This window comes from Octodon degus, unplaced genomic scaffold (genome assembly GCF_000260255.1).
Source record: "Octodon degus isolate 3935 unplaced genomic scaffold, OctDeg1.0 scaffold00236, whole genome shotgun sequence".
Taxonomy (NCBI): Eukaryota; Metazoa; Chordata; class Mammalia; order Rodentia; family Octodontidae; genus Octodon; species Octodon degus.
Genome location: NW_004524812.1, coordinates 2,844,351 through 2,856,403, shown reverse-complemented (window position 1 = coordinate 2,856,403; position 12,053 = coordinate 2,844,351). Strand labels below are relative to the sequence as shown.

At 44.7% G+C, this 12,053-nt stretch overlaps 1 pseudogene; it reads right to left on the bottom strand.

Annotated features, from left to right (window-relative positions):
• Positions 1 to 9,130: 9,130 nt before the first annotated feature.
• LOC101581780 lies at positions 9,131 to 9,482 on the bottom strand (annotated as a pseudogene).
• Between the last annotated feature and the right edge of the window lie 2,571 nt (positions 9,483 to 12,053).

Genomic DNA, 12,053 nt, shown 5'->3' with positions numbered 1-12,053 from the left:
GGCAGGAGAGGTAGCTCAGTAGAATAAGTGCTTGCCTGGTAAGTGCAAGGTCCTGAGTTCAATATCCGGTACTACAAAAACAAACAAATAAACACTACGGTCAACCAATGGGATTACAAGCACGATTGCTCAGGTAAAATTGATTAAATCCTGGACCAAATGGGGAAAGGAGTCACGTAGCAAGCTGGCATGAATGTAAAACACGACTTTATCTGATAGCTATCAGATGATGGTTCTTCCTGGCTTTCTCAGGATGAAGATCAATCCTGGATGCTAATCTTTAGGGAGGTCAGCATTTGTTTGATCTTTGGTCTTTAGGTCTGGCTCACAGCAGGAGCATCCATCCCTCCCCCAGTTGTAAGGCCTCTTTTTTTTTTAAGGTACCTTGTCATTTGTGTTATCTCCTTTGAGGGCCTAGCCCTCTCTGTCTGTAATATTTTTATCTAACTCAGCTGCCTGCAACACTACCACTCTGCCTCTGCGTGTTTCATTCTAGTCATCCTGGTTTTCCTGCTGATCCATGACAGGACAGGCCCTCCCCAGCTCAAGCCTCTGCCCTTGATGTTGCTTCTGCCTGGTATACTTGGCTCTGCCTTTATGCCTTGCTACTTCCTTTACTCTTTCAGGTCAATATTGGCTCAAATGTCCTCTCCTCAGAGTGGCCTGAACACAGAGATTTAAAGTCATAACCCCAACCTTGGTCCATCCTGTCCCCCTTCCCTGCTGTTCTTTTGCCTATGGAATTTATTACTATGCAATCCTGTACTGTATATTTTACTTTAAAAATTAGCTCCCTCATAATGGGTGCGGTGACACACACTTATAATCACAGCACTCTGGGAGGCTGAGGCAGAAGATTACAACTCTGAGCCCAGCCTAGGTGACTTAGTAACAGCAAAAACCTATCTATAGGCCCGGGAAGATGGCTCAGTGGAATGAGCGCTTCCCTGGCAAATGCAAGGGCCTGAGTTCAATCCCTGGTTCTGCCAACTCCCCCCCTCAGAAAAAACCTATCTCGAAATAAGCATACGTACAAACAACCAAGAACTGGGGACTCCACTCAGTGGGAAGGCCCTGGATTTCTGGGTTCAGTCCGTCATAGACCTGCATTTCCAAATACAGAAAGAGGAAGAAAAAAAAAAGCTTTTTCCTGCCTTCTAGAATATAATCTCCTTTAGGGTGGAAGTTTTATCTATTTTATTTACTTTTCTTCCTGGGGCACTTAAAACAGTAGGCTTGTAGGCACTTGATAAATATGTATTAGATATATGAGTGTGTGAATGAATGATACATGTAGGAGACACTTCCAGATCCTCGTCTCCATCCAAGAAGCCAATATTTGTAATCCCAAAGTTACGTTATTGAAATCCCATCAAATTGATTCCAATCTACCACTTATAATGCAACCCACGGCGAAAATAAAGATACTAAATTATATTTTCAATCATCAGGGAGTCAACAGGCTCTAAGTCCAGCCACGAAGATGGCTTTGTGGAACCAAGAGAGTGACCCAGGGCCTCACCTGGTTTTTATTCAGTGGGGGAGTAGCTTGAAGAGGATTGACTGAGACTTGTGGGACGTAGGTGATCATTGTGAGCTGAGCTAAGTGGGCGGCCTACATTTACCTAAGGCCAATTGATAAACAGAAGTCCTAGCCAGCTCTGTACATAGGAAATAGGGTCAGGTTCAATCAAAATGGAGACAGTCGCTCTTCTTTCAAGGAGAGCTGCTCAGGTGGTCCTCCACAGATACAACTTATAACCTTTTTTTTTTTGTGGCAGAACCAGGGATTGAATTCAGGCCCTTGTGCTTGCCAGGAAAGTGCTTATTCTACTGAGCCATCTCCCCGGCCCAATTTATAACTTATGCCCAAAGGGAAATATTAGAATGCGCTTATAGGAGAGATGGCTCAATGGTCTAAAGCACCTACTTAAAACAAGCTTAGCAAAGCACCGGGACCGCAGTTCAATCTCCCAGCACCACATGCCAGCCAGCCCCACCCCCTGGTGGACTAAGCTGGCCACACACACACACACACACACACACACACACACACAAATAAATAAATTAAAAAAAATGGCAAAAAAAAAAGAATGCGCTTATAGGTGATTCTCTCAGCCTGCCTTCACTTTAGCAATATGCCTTCCAACTGGACAGCGATATATTGAACACTGCTCTGGGATTGCCACTACACTGGGCTCTTTGGCTTTCTTTTATCTGATTTCCACAAAGAGGAAAGAAAAATGACTTGAAAATTTTGGACTTGAACAAATGGGTGATGCAATGAACTGAGATAGGAGAAGGAGTTTGGGCTTATGGATGACTTTCTGAGTATACCTCAGACTGAAAGTGAGGTATCAGGATACAGTAGGAAGGATGTTAGAGCTCCAGAAAATCCAATCTGAGGGCTTCTTTTTTAAAAAAATTTATTTATTTATTTTTGTGTGTGTGTGTTTGTGTGTGGCCAGCTCAGCCAGCCCACCAGGGGGCGGGGCTGGCTGGCATGTGGTGCTGGGGGATTGAACCGTGGTCCCTGTGCTTTGCTAAGCTTGTTCTAAGTAGGTGCTTTAGACCACTGAGCCATCTCACCAGCCCCTGAGGGCTTCTTTCATGCATTTAAGCTATTATGACAAAAGAAAAGTCTATCATGGCCGAGACTGCACGCCAACATCCATACCCTCTCCTACATCCCCCAGCTTTCCTTTTAGTTGCAGAGGGTCCTCTGCTTTGATTCTAGCAGTGGAATTGTGTGGGACTGATAACCGCCACTCAAGGCAGGCCCATATGATGACCCTCCCGGTCTGTCACATTGAATTTCCATGCTGTTTGTGTGGCTGGAGACAGGACTCGCAAATGGCAGAGCACAACACAAGTTCCCTGCATCTCTGAGTTCACCGTGCAGAGAAAAACTATCCTGGATAGTTGCTAGGACAGGAACCACCTCAGGGGGCTTTGTTAGAGTAAGAAATAAACCCTTGGGTGAGCCGCTGGAATTGCAGGGCTTTATCGCTACAACACAATCTAGTCTACGCTGTCTGACATGTCTACATGCTGTTGTCCACATGAAGCCCTCTCTGCCTGACTTACACGTGATGATTATGAGAAGTACTTAAAGCTTATCAATTATATTCAGAGGTTTTTTCTTCTCTTTCTTTTCTTTTTTTCAGTACCAGGATCAAACTCAGAACCTTGTGCTTGCCAGTCATGCGCTTATTCTACTGAGCTGTCTCCCCAGCACCTCCATCTGCATCTCTTTATATTATATATTTTTATTTTGAAGTAAGGTCTCATTAAGTTACCCCAGCAGGACTTGAATTTGCAATCTTCTTCCCTCATACTCCTGGAGTACTGGGATTATAGGCATGTACCATCATACCTGGATTTAAATACTCTATTGCCTGAATTACCTAGGCATGTGACTGCATAATTGACTAGGTTGTGAATCCAGCCAAAGAACTTGCTGAAAATATTTTTGATCATAATGAAGAGACTCTTGAAATGCTTGATTAAGTGTCATCTGAAGAATTCCCCCAAAGTAGATGGCAGTGGTAAGTGGCTAATTGTGTCAATTTGGGTTCCCGAGGAAGCAGATGCTAACATGCAGTTAGCAATATGCTGCTTTATTTATTTATTGATACATATTTGTAGCATGTAATGATTTACATTCATTGCAGAGAGTTGGTTCATGTACATGACATTTCTTAATTGTTTTTTATCCCTTTCCTCTCCCCTCCCTTTGGTCCCTGGCAAGATGGTTTGTTTGTTTTTTTTGGGGGGGGGCAGAACCGAGGATTGAACTCATGCCCCTGCGCTTGCCAGGGAAGTGCTTATTCCACTGAGCCATCTCCCCGGCCCCTCCATGGCAAGATGTTGGTTGGGAATAATGCCCACAAAAGAGAAACGGGCAGGGAGCAAAGCTGGGCAGGTACATTCTCAGACCACATGCAGGTCTGACACCTGGCAAAGAACAAGAATGAAGCAAAACTGGGCAGAACTATGTTGGGGTGCAAGGCACGTGTGACATCCCAGTGAGGCATTCTGGAGGCAAGACTGCCTGCTACAGCAGTCCTCCCTTAGGCAGAGGTGGATAGGCCTTAGTACTGCCACTGCCGTGCTTAGTCATTGACTGGGGACTGCCCAGGGAAAACACAGCCATTGTTAGCAATTCTGGGGCCAAGGAGATGGCTCAGTGGAATAAGCACTTCCCTGGCAAGTGCAAGGGCCTGAGTTCAATCCCCGGTTCCAGCAAAAAAAAAAGGAATTCTGTAGATAGCCAAGTGCGGTTGCACATGCCTGTAATCCCAGCATTTGGGAGGCTGAGGCAGGTGGGTCTCTGCGAGTTTGAGACCATCCTGAACTACATAGTGAGACCCTATGTGGAAAAAGCAAGCAACCAACCAGCCAACCCCCAACAACCCTGAAGCCCCCAAACAAAATGCTGTAGCTGAGCTCAGTAGGTGCTGCAGCTTGAGGCTGTCAGCTAGCTGCACTGCTCTTGCATGGATGGCTAATTCTAACTTGAAAAGAAGCTGAGCTGTTCACCTCCGTGTAGGGAGCTATGGAAGCTGGAAAATCAGCGAAAGGTGCGCAGGCGGGACTAGGCTTCAGTGCCTAAAGCAAACAGGCTACCTCAGTCCTGAGATAAACATCCTGACTGGTTAATGTCAGCTACTAGTCACTAGGCAACCTTGTGTCATGTGTTACTAACTTTGCAAAAGGTATAAATAAATGCAGGTTTCATTGTGCTGGCGCATGAGTCTTGCCAATCAGGCAGACTACCGACTACCTCACCCAGCTTTTTTTTTTTCCTGGAACTGGGGATTGAACTCAGGCCCTTGCACTTGCCAAACAAGCACTTATTCTACTGAGCTGTCTCCCCGGTCCTCCAGCTCAGCTTTGTCTTCTTGTATATCTTTCTCATTCCTGTTGCCATGTCTCCCCCGGTAGAACCATTCGCAGTAAGACCAGCAGATCCCTACATTTGGCACCTGAACAGCATTCCCAGTATGTAATAACAGTGGGTGCAGGAATCACTTCCAAAGAGCATGCACAAGGGAAGGAAGTAGATTGGTTAGAGCCAGCAGTAGTTCGCACAGGTGTGCATTGGCGCTGGAGCACTAGGTGTAAAACTTGGGGATGGGGCTCACTAGGGCCAAGAGGGGCTCACTAGGGCCATAGAGATACGGGAGCACAAAGAGAAAGAGGCTTGCGGGCTGGGGATATAGCTCAGCAGTATAAGTGCCTGCCTGACAAGTACAAGGTCCTGAGTTCAATCCGTGTTACCATCAAAAAGAAAAAAGAAAGGATTGAGAGAAGCCTAACAGGGAAACATTTGATTGAGTTACAAATGGGAAACAGTTATAAGTACTGTGGATATTTATAGATGTATATAAAGGTGTTTGTTGTTTTTTTGGTTTTTGTATTTGTGCTACTTTTTAAGACTACCACAAAAGACTTCGTGTGGAGTACTGTTTTGAAATCAAGTCCCAAATGGGACAAGAAGGATAGAGCAAAGAAATAACAGATAGCATTTAAACCCTCAAGCTTTGCTCAATTAGATAAGAAAGGAAAAAGTTCTTTTAAACCTGAACAGCACTGGGCCACTGGGGGAGGGGCACAAACTGGGCTCCTCGAGGCCTCCCTGCACTAGTCTTGAGCAGACCCCCCTGGGGTTCCTCAGCTGCCTGCCCTTCTGTTTGCACCATCCAGCCACAAAGCTTGGCGCGTACCACCAGCTACAGTCCTGTGCACTTGATGCTATATAGGGGGCCATGACTGTGGTACTCAGTGGCCTTGGCACTGGCTATGCACGTTGGGGGCATCGCAAATTTGTTAGAGTCAGGATGGTGTCTCTGGTTAAAATCTGGGCAAAAGTAAAACATTTAACGGGTTTTAAGGTGTCACAAGCCTCCATCCTGGCCCTGGCAGCTCAGGGAAATCTTCCTGAGTCCCAGATCAGGACTTCAGCCTCAGGGGAAGTACAGCCATTTTATCTCCCTTGCAATTGGCATTGAAGAAAGCCAGATGGGCGGGGGAGTCCATGGAGGGTTTGCCCTGTTTCTGAAGTTGTAGTCCCTAATAATCCAGGACAAGTTGTAGGTCTTCATGAATTCGTACCTTTTAAAGCCTTAAAAGAATTGAAACACGGCCCTACGGCTCCCTTTACCTTGAGTTTAGTAGAAATGCTAGACATCAGACTATGGCCCCAAGAGATTGCAGAGGAACAGCAATGTTTGAATCCAGGAGATTATTTATTGTGGAAAGAAAATTTCTTTGAATACTGCAGGGAACAGGCAGCTGGAAATGAGAGGTTCACAATTTAGCCTTTACAAAAGATTTGCTAATTCAAAGGGAGCTTTTGCTTGCACAAACAATCAACTTGCCTTTGCATTGCAAATATATGAGTAAAAAAGATAGCTGCCATTAGGGCCTGGAGGGAACTGCTCTGTAAGAGTGAAACATTCTTTAACTTGGCTTCTATTAGGCTGGGCCTGAGAAACTTTTCCAAGATTTTGCTACAGTTTGTTGCAAGCCACTGAGAGGATTATCAGTGAAATGGTAGCTGGCAAATTAGTAGCTTGACAATTGGCCTTCGAAAATCCAAATAAATGGTGTAAAGAAGCTTAAGATCCCAGAGAAAGTGGGCTATACTTCCTGAGACGATTTGGATTTGTTTGGATATTGGCTCCTCATGTGCTATTGGCTCCTCATATGCACAGGGGGCCGCCTTGGCAGCAGCTATTACTCAGGTTATTCATTCACAGTCTAAAAAAGGGGGAAGGGGCGGGGGAGATGGTTCAGTAGAATACGCGCTTGCCTGGCAAGTGCAAGGGCCTGAGTTCAATCCCTGGTTCCACCAAAAAAAAAAAAAAAAAAAAAAGAAAAGAAAAGAAAAAGAGCCATATGTTGTTGATGGATAGATGAGTATGTGGTAACAGGGTTGTGGTTACTCTGCAGCGGGCACAAGAGGCATGGGATTATTGTTCTTCAGTTGTACATTCCTTATTACTTCAAAGGAAGCAAATAGGGGCCGGTGAGATGGCTCAGTGGTCTAAAGCACCTTCTTAGAACAAGCTAAGCTCAAGCAAAGCACAGGGACCTCGGTTCAATCCCCCAGCACCACATGCCAGCCAGCCCCGCCCCCTGGTGGGCTGAGCTGGCCACACACTAAATAAATAAATAAATAAATAAATAAATAAAGTAGTTAAAAAAAAACAAAGGAAGCAAATATATTAGGATTTGATAATGATGGGTAGTGGTACACCCGGCTCCTTGTACTTGCCAGGCAGGTGCTTAGACCATCAAGTTATCTCCCCAGCCCCAAGATGGGTAGTGGTAACATCATGGCATAGCATATGTTATTATTTCTTTAGTGTATAATTGGAGTAATTTATTTGAAGAATATCCCTAGTTCAGTATCACCTATTTGTGCATGTTTGCATTTGCACATGTGTGCATGTGTTCTTACCCTTCTAGCCTCCTTCCCAGCTTTAGAGGGTGTTTTGCTGAACAGGGATCACACAGTTACTGAATTTGAAATTGGCTTCATTTGGAACAGGAGTCAGAGAACCTTTTCTATAAAGGGCCAGATAGCAAGTATTTCCAGTTTGGTGGTCATATGAATCTTTTGTTGTTGTTGTTGCTGTTGTTGGTGGTGGTGGTAATGGTACTCAGGATTGAGCCCACAGCCTTCACAGTGGGATACACTCCCAGTTCTTTTTATTCCTTATCTTCAGGCAAGATCTTGCTACATTGCAAAGTTGCCAGGCTGGGCTTGAAGTTGCAGTCCTCCTGCCTTCAGCCCCTAGAGGGCTGGATTACAGGCTTGGGTCCACCACGCCCAGTTTGTTTCTGTTGCAACTACTCAAGTCGGCCATGTAGAGCAAAAGCAGTGCGGTGGGCCAGGGAAATGGCTCAGTAGAGTAAACGCTTCCCTGGCAAGCGCAAGGGCCTGAGTTCAAGACGCGGTTCCACAAAAAAAAAAAAAAAAAAAAAAAAAAAGAGCAGTGCGGTATGCATTCTGGCCTAAGATTCCTTGCTTATGAAGTAGACATACTTTATCTCAGTTATTCAAACACTAATTCAGGTGCTGCTGTGAAGAGATTTGGAAGGTATAGTTAGGTCCTAACTCAGTGGATCTTAAGATAGAATCTTTGGCAAATTTCACCTAATTGTCTAAGCCTTTAGAAAGAATGAGGCTTTTCACAGTCAGAGAGATTCAAAATGTTAAGTATAATGTCGCTAACCTTGATGATAAAAGTCATGTGTCAGTGAAGGTAGGCAGTTCCTAGTATCTGACTATGGGCCTGGGGTGACAGACAGTAGGAGGGCGAGAACCTTAGTCCTATCTATCACTGCAAGGATCTGAATTTCTGGCAACAACCATGTGAGCTTGAAATAGGACTTTGGTTCTCAGATATGATAGATGCCTCAGCCAAGTCTTTGATTTTGGCCTCTTAAGACCCAAAACCAAGAGCCTGGCTAATCCTGCCCAGGTTTCAGACCTACAGAAACTGGGTGATAATAAGTTCATGTTTTACTAAGCCTGTAAAGTGGGGATAATTTGTTAGCCAACAGTGGGAAAAAGATATAAACATCCATAGACAGAACACAGGTGAATGAATAGGGAAGGCTGCATTCCATGAAAACTTTTTTACAGACATGAACATTTGCATTTCATATAATTTTCATGTGTCACAAAATATTTTATTTATTTATTTATTTATTTACTTACTTATTTTGCAAAACCAGAGATTGAACTCAGGCCCTTGCACTTGCCAGGGAAGCGCTTATTCCACTGAGCCATCTCCCCGGCCCATTCTTTTGATTTTGTTCCAACCATTTAAATATATAGAAAAGTCATTCTTAGCCTATGGGTTATACAAAAAAGTTGGAGGTATGGATTTTTTTGTGTGTGAGTTATAGTATAACAACACCTGAGGTAGGGCTCAGTGCATTTTGGTCACACCTTCTGAACTTTTTTTGAAAATGCAATGATATCTTTTATTACAGATAGGTTTTTATAATTCTTCAATCTCTCCATACACAGGCAAAAGTGTACTGTATAGCATACTGGAACTTGCAAATTTACTCACTGCCTACAGAAGGGAAAATTATCCCCAAAGTGCACTTAACCGGGAGGCCAGTGCATGTGTCACCCACCAAGCATGTGCAGGTGAACATGATAGACAGACCATTCGATAACTCTTGTTCAGGCCTAGGTCAGTAGCACACTTCTTGCCAACAATCATTAAATGTCCAAGAAGACTTTCATCATCTTCTTCTGCTACAGAGATCTGGGCAATATGTTTCTTGGGGATCACCAGAAAATGAGTCAGTGCCTGGGGGGAGATGTTGTGGAAGGCAAGGCACCAGTCGTCCTCAAAAATGATCTTGGCAGGGATTTCCTTGCAGATGATCTTCTCAAAGATTGTGTCGCCGCCAGACAGGGCGACCTGAGCCTTGGCGATCTCGTCTGCCATCGCCGGGTCTCCCCTTCTGAACTTTTTGCTCTTGTGTTTTCACCCTTTTGATAGAACCCAGGTCCTCAAGCACGCTCGGCAAGTGCTCTACCGCTGAGCTGTACTCTGTCCCTCCTCTGAACTTCTGAGGTGTTTTCATGGCTCATAGGAATATGGAAATAATTTTTTTTTTTTTGGTATCAGGGGTTGAACTCAAGACCTTGCACTTGCCAGTCAAGCACTTGTTTCTATTGAGCCATCTCTGCACCCCCTATTGTCTCATAGTTTTGGGGGCTAGATGTCCAAAATAAGATGTCAGAGCTCATTCTCTCTAAACTGCAGGGCAGAAGCCTTCTGCCTTCAGAGCTTCTATTGTTTTATGGCAGTTGTTGAAATTCCTTGGCCACTGGATGTATGAGGCCAGGATCTGCTTCAAGCATTACATGGCTAGATTCTCCCTGTGTGTCTCTGGGTATCTTCTACTTTTCTTATAGGGACACTAGTCATATTGGCTTAGGGCCCAGCTTAATGGCCTCATCTTAACTTGATTACATTGAAATTATTTCCAAATAATGTCACACTTAGAGGTACTGAGGGTTAAGACTTCAATATATCTTTTCAGGAGACAAACCCATAGCACCACACCCAAAAGAAAGATAAGAAAGTAAGATAGCACCAGGATGTTAGACTTGGAATGAGCTTTTCTGCGGGGATGTGAGAATTTACTGGGGATTGAACTCAGGACCTTGTACTTTCCAGGCAGGTGCTTAAGCCACTGAACTACCTCCCTAGCTAGAAACAATCTTGACAGTAACACCTACTTTCACATTTGAAGAAACAGAGTCATAAGGATATTGGGATATTGGGAGTCTTGCACACAGTTACAGTCAAACCTGGGACTGCCAGCAAGAAGTGACAGGGAAATTAACAAATCATGCAAACATGTTTCTTGTTAAAAACCTAAAACACTTAAGATTGTCACTAGGAAAAAGTGGGAATTAGTTGAAGTTTGTCTGAATCTTTCTCATTTCCCTTGCCGCTCTTTCCTGCTGGAAACATCCTAGCCTGTCGCTCCTCTAGAGTTAGGTGACATTTTCTGAGTGCTTTCTATGTGCTAGGCACTGACCTAAGCCTTTGATGAGATCTCATTTCATTCCCGTAACATGGTAATACATGTTATTATGATCCCATTTTACAAATGAAGAAACTGAGCTTCAGAGAGGTTAATGAACTTTCCTAGAGTCTCCTGACTTGTTAGAGGCTGGGCTGAGACGCAGAACAGGCACAGTCCACATTCTTAACTACTCTGCTATTCTGCATCTTGCTTGCCACTGATACCCCACCCCGTATGCTTGCACACAGTTGATACTTCACCTGAAACTGTCCCTGCAGCTCTTACAGAAACCTGCCTTCTTTGAAAGGGTCCCATATTTCAGAAGCATCTCCCGGACTCTGCCTGTTGCAACAAGGAAGTGGTAAAGAAACCAGCTGGCGGCATCAGCAGGGCTTCGCAGGGGCCTCAGGCCCATTTCTGAAAGGGTCCAGGGTCTGTTTCTCAAACTTGAGCCCTCAGAAACTTTGTCTTGCTGGCTTCCCCAGTAGTGTTCCAGGGTAGGGATGGAATTGCTCTATCTAAATTTATAAGCAGTTGATTGCTGATGCAGAATACTAATTTGAGAATTTATACTGAGAAATATGCCTATTAAGGCGTGTATCTAGACAGCATTATTGGAAAGGAGAGCAGCTCAGGCAGGGCCTTGCCATGCTCTGTGAATGAGATTCTAATAGCCGTGACCTGGGTCCTGGTCTCTCCCTGCAAAAGCCATCAAGGAAAATGAGGTGGTAGTTCCAGGGACTGAGTTGTCTCCGGCTGTTCCTTGGGAAGCCTGAGGCAGTGAGCCAGATGCTGTTGGAGAAGGGCCAAGGTTGTGGCAAGAAAACTAACACTGTGAGCTGTTCCAGAGGGCAGAAAGGAGACCGTGAGGAGGAAATTCCACAGCGTGGAGAAAAGGGGCTTGGGAGTTGAGGAGTGCTCTTGGCTCATTCTGAGTCTTAACTCTGACTCTTTAGGTTTGGGCCAGGACAAGGTCAGCCTGCTGATCAAATCTCTGGTTCTCCTAATTTTTTTTTTTTCAGAACTAGGGATTGAATTCAGGCCCTTGCGCTTGCCAGGCAAGCACTTATCTACTGAGCCATCTCCTCGGCCCCCTCTGTCATATTCTTTCTCACTTTTGGAAGTTACTGCCATGGACATGAATGAATTATTAGTAATTGTTGCTCACACACGGTGGTTCAGTCAGTACAGTTTCTGAAGGGCTCTAGCAACATCTTCTAAGGATCAGTCACCTCGCCTGACAGCTGACTTGAACGATCTCCAAGGTGGCTGAGCTGCCTAGATGTTCATCACCAATGGCCACCAAGTACGCAGCAGCTCATAGCTGCAACTTAAGAATTGTTATTGGAATGATGAGGTAAGTTATGTGATTGAATATAAACTTTACTTGAGGTCCAGTTTGCCCAAACACAAGAAAGGAGGCTGTGATAACTGCTCTTAAAGAAGTCATGGGCCCAGGGAGATAGCTCAGTAGAATA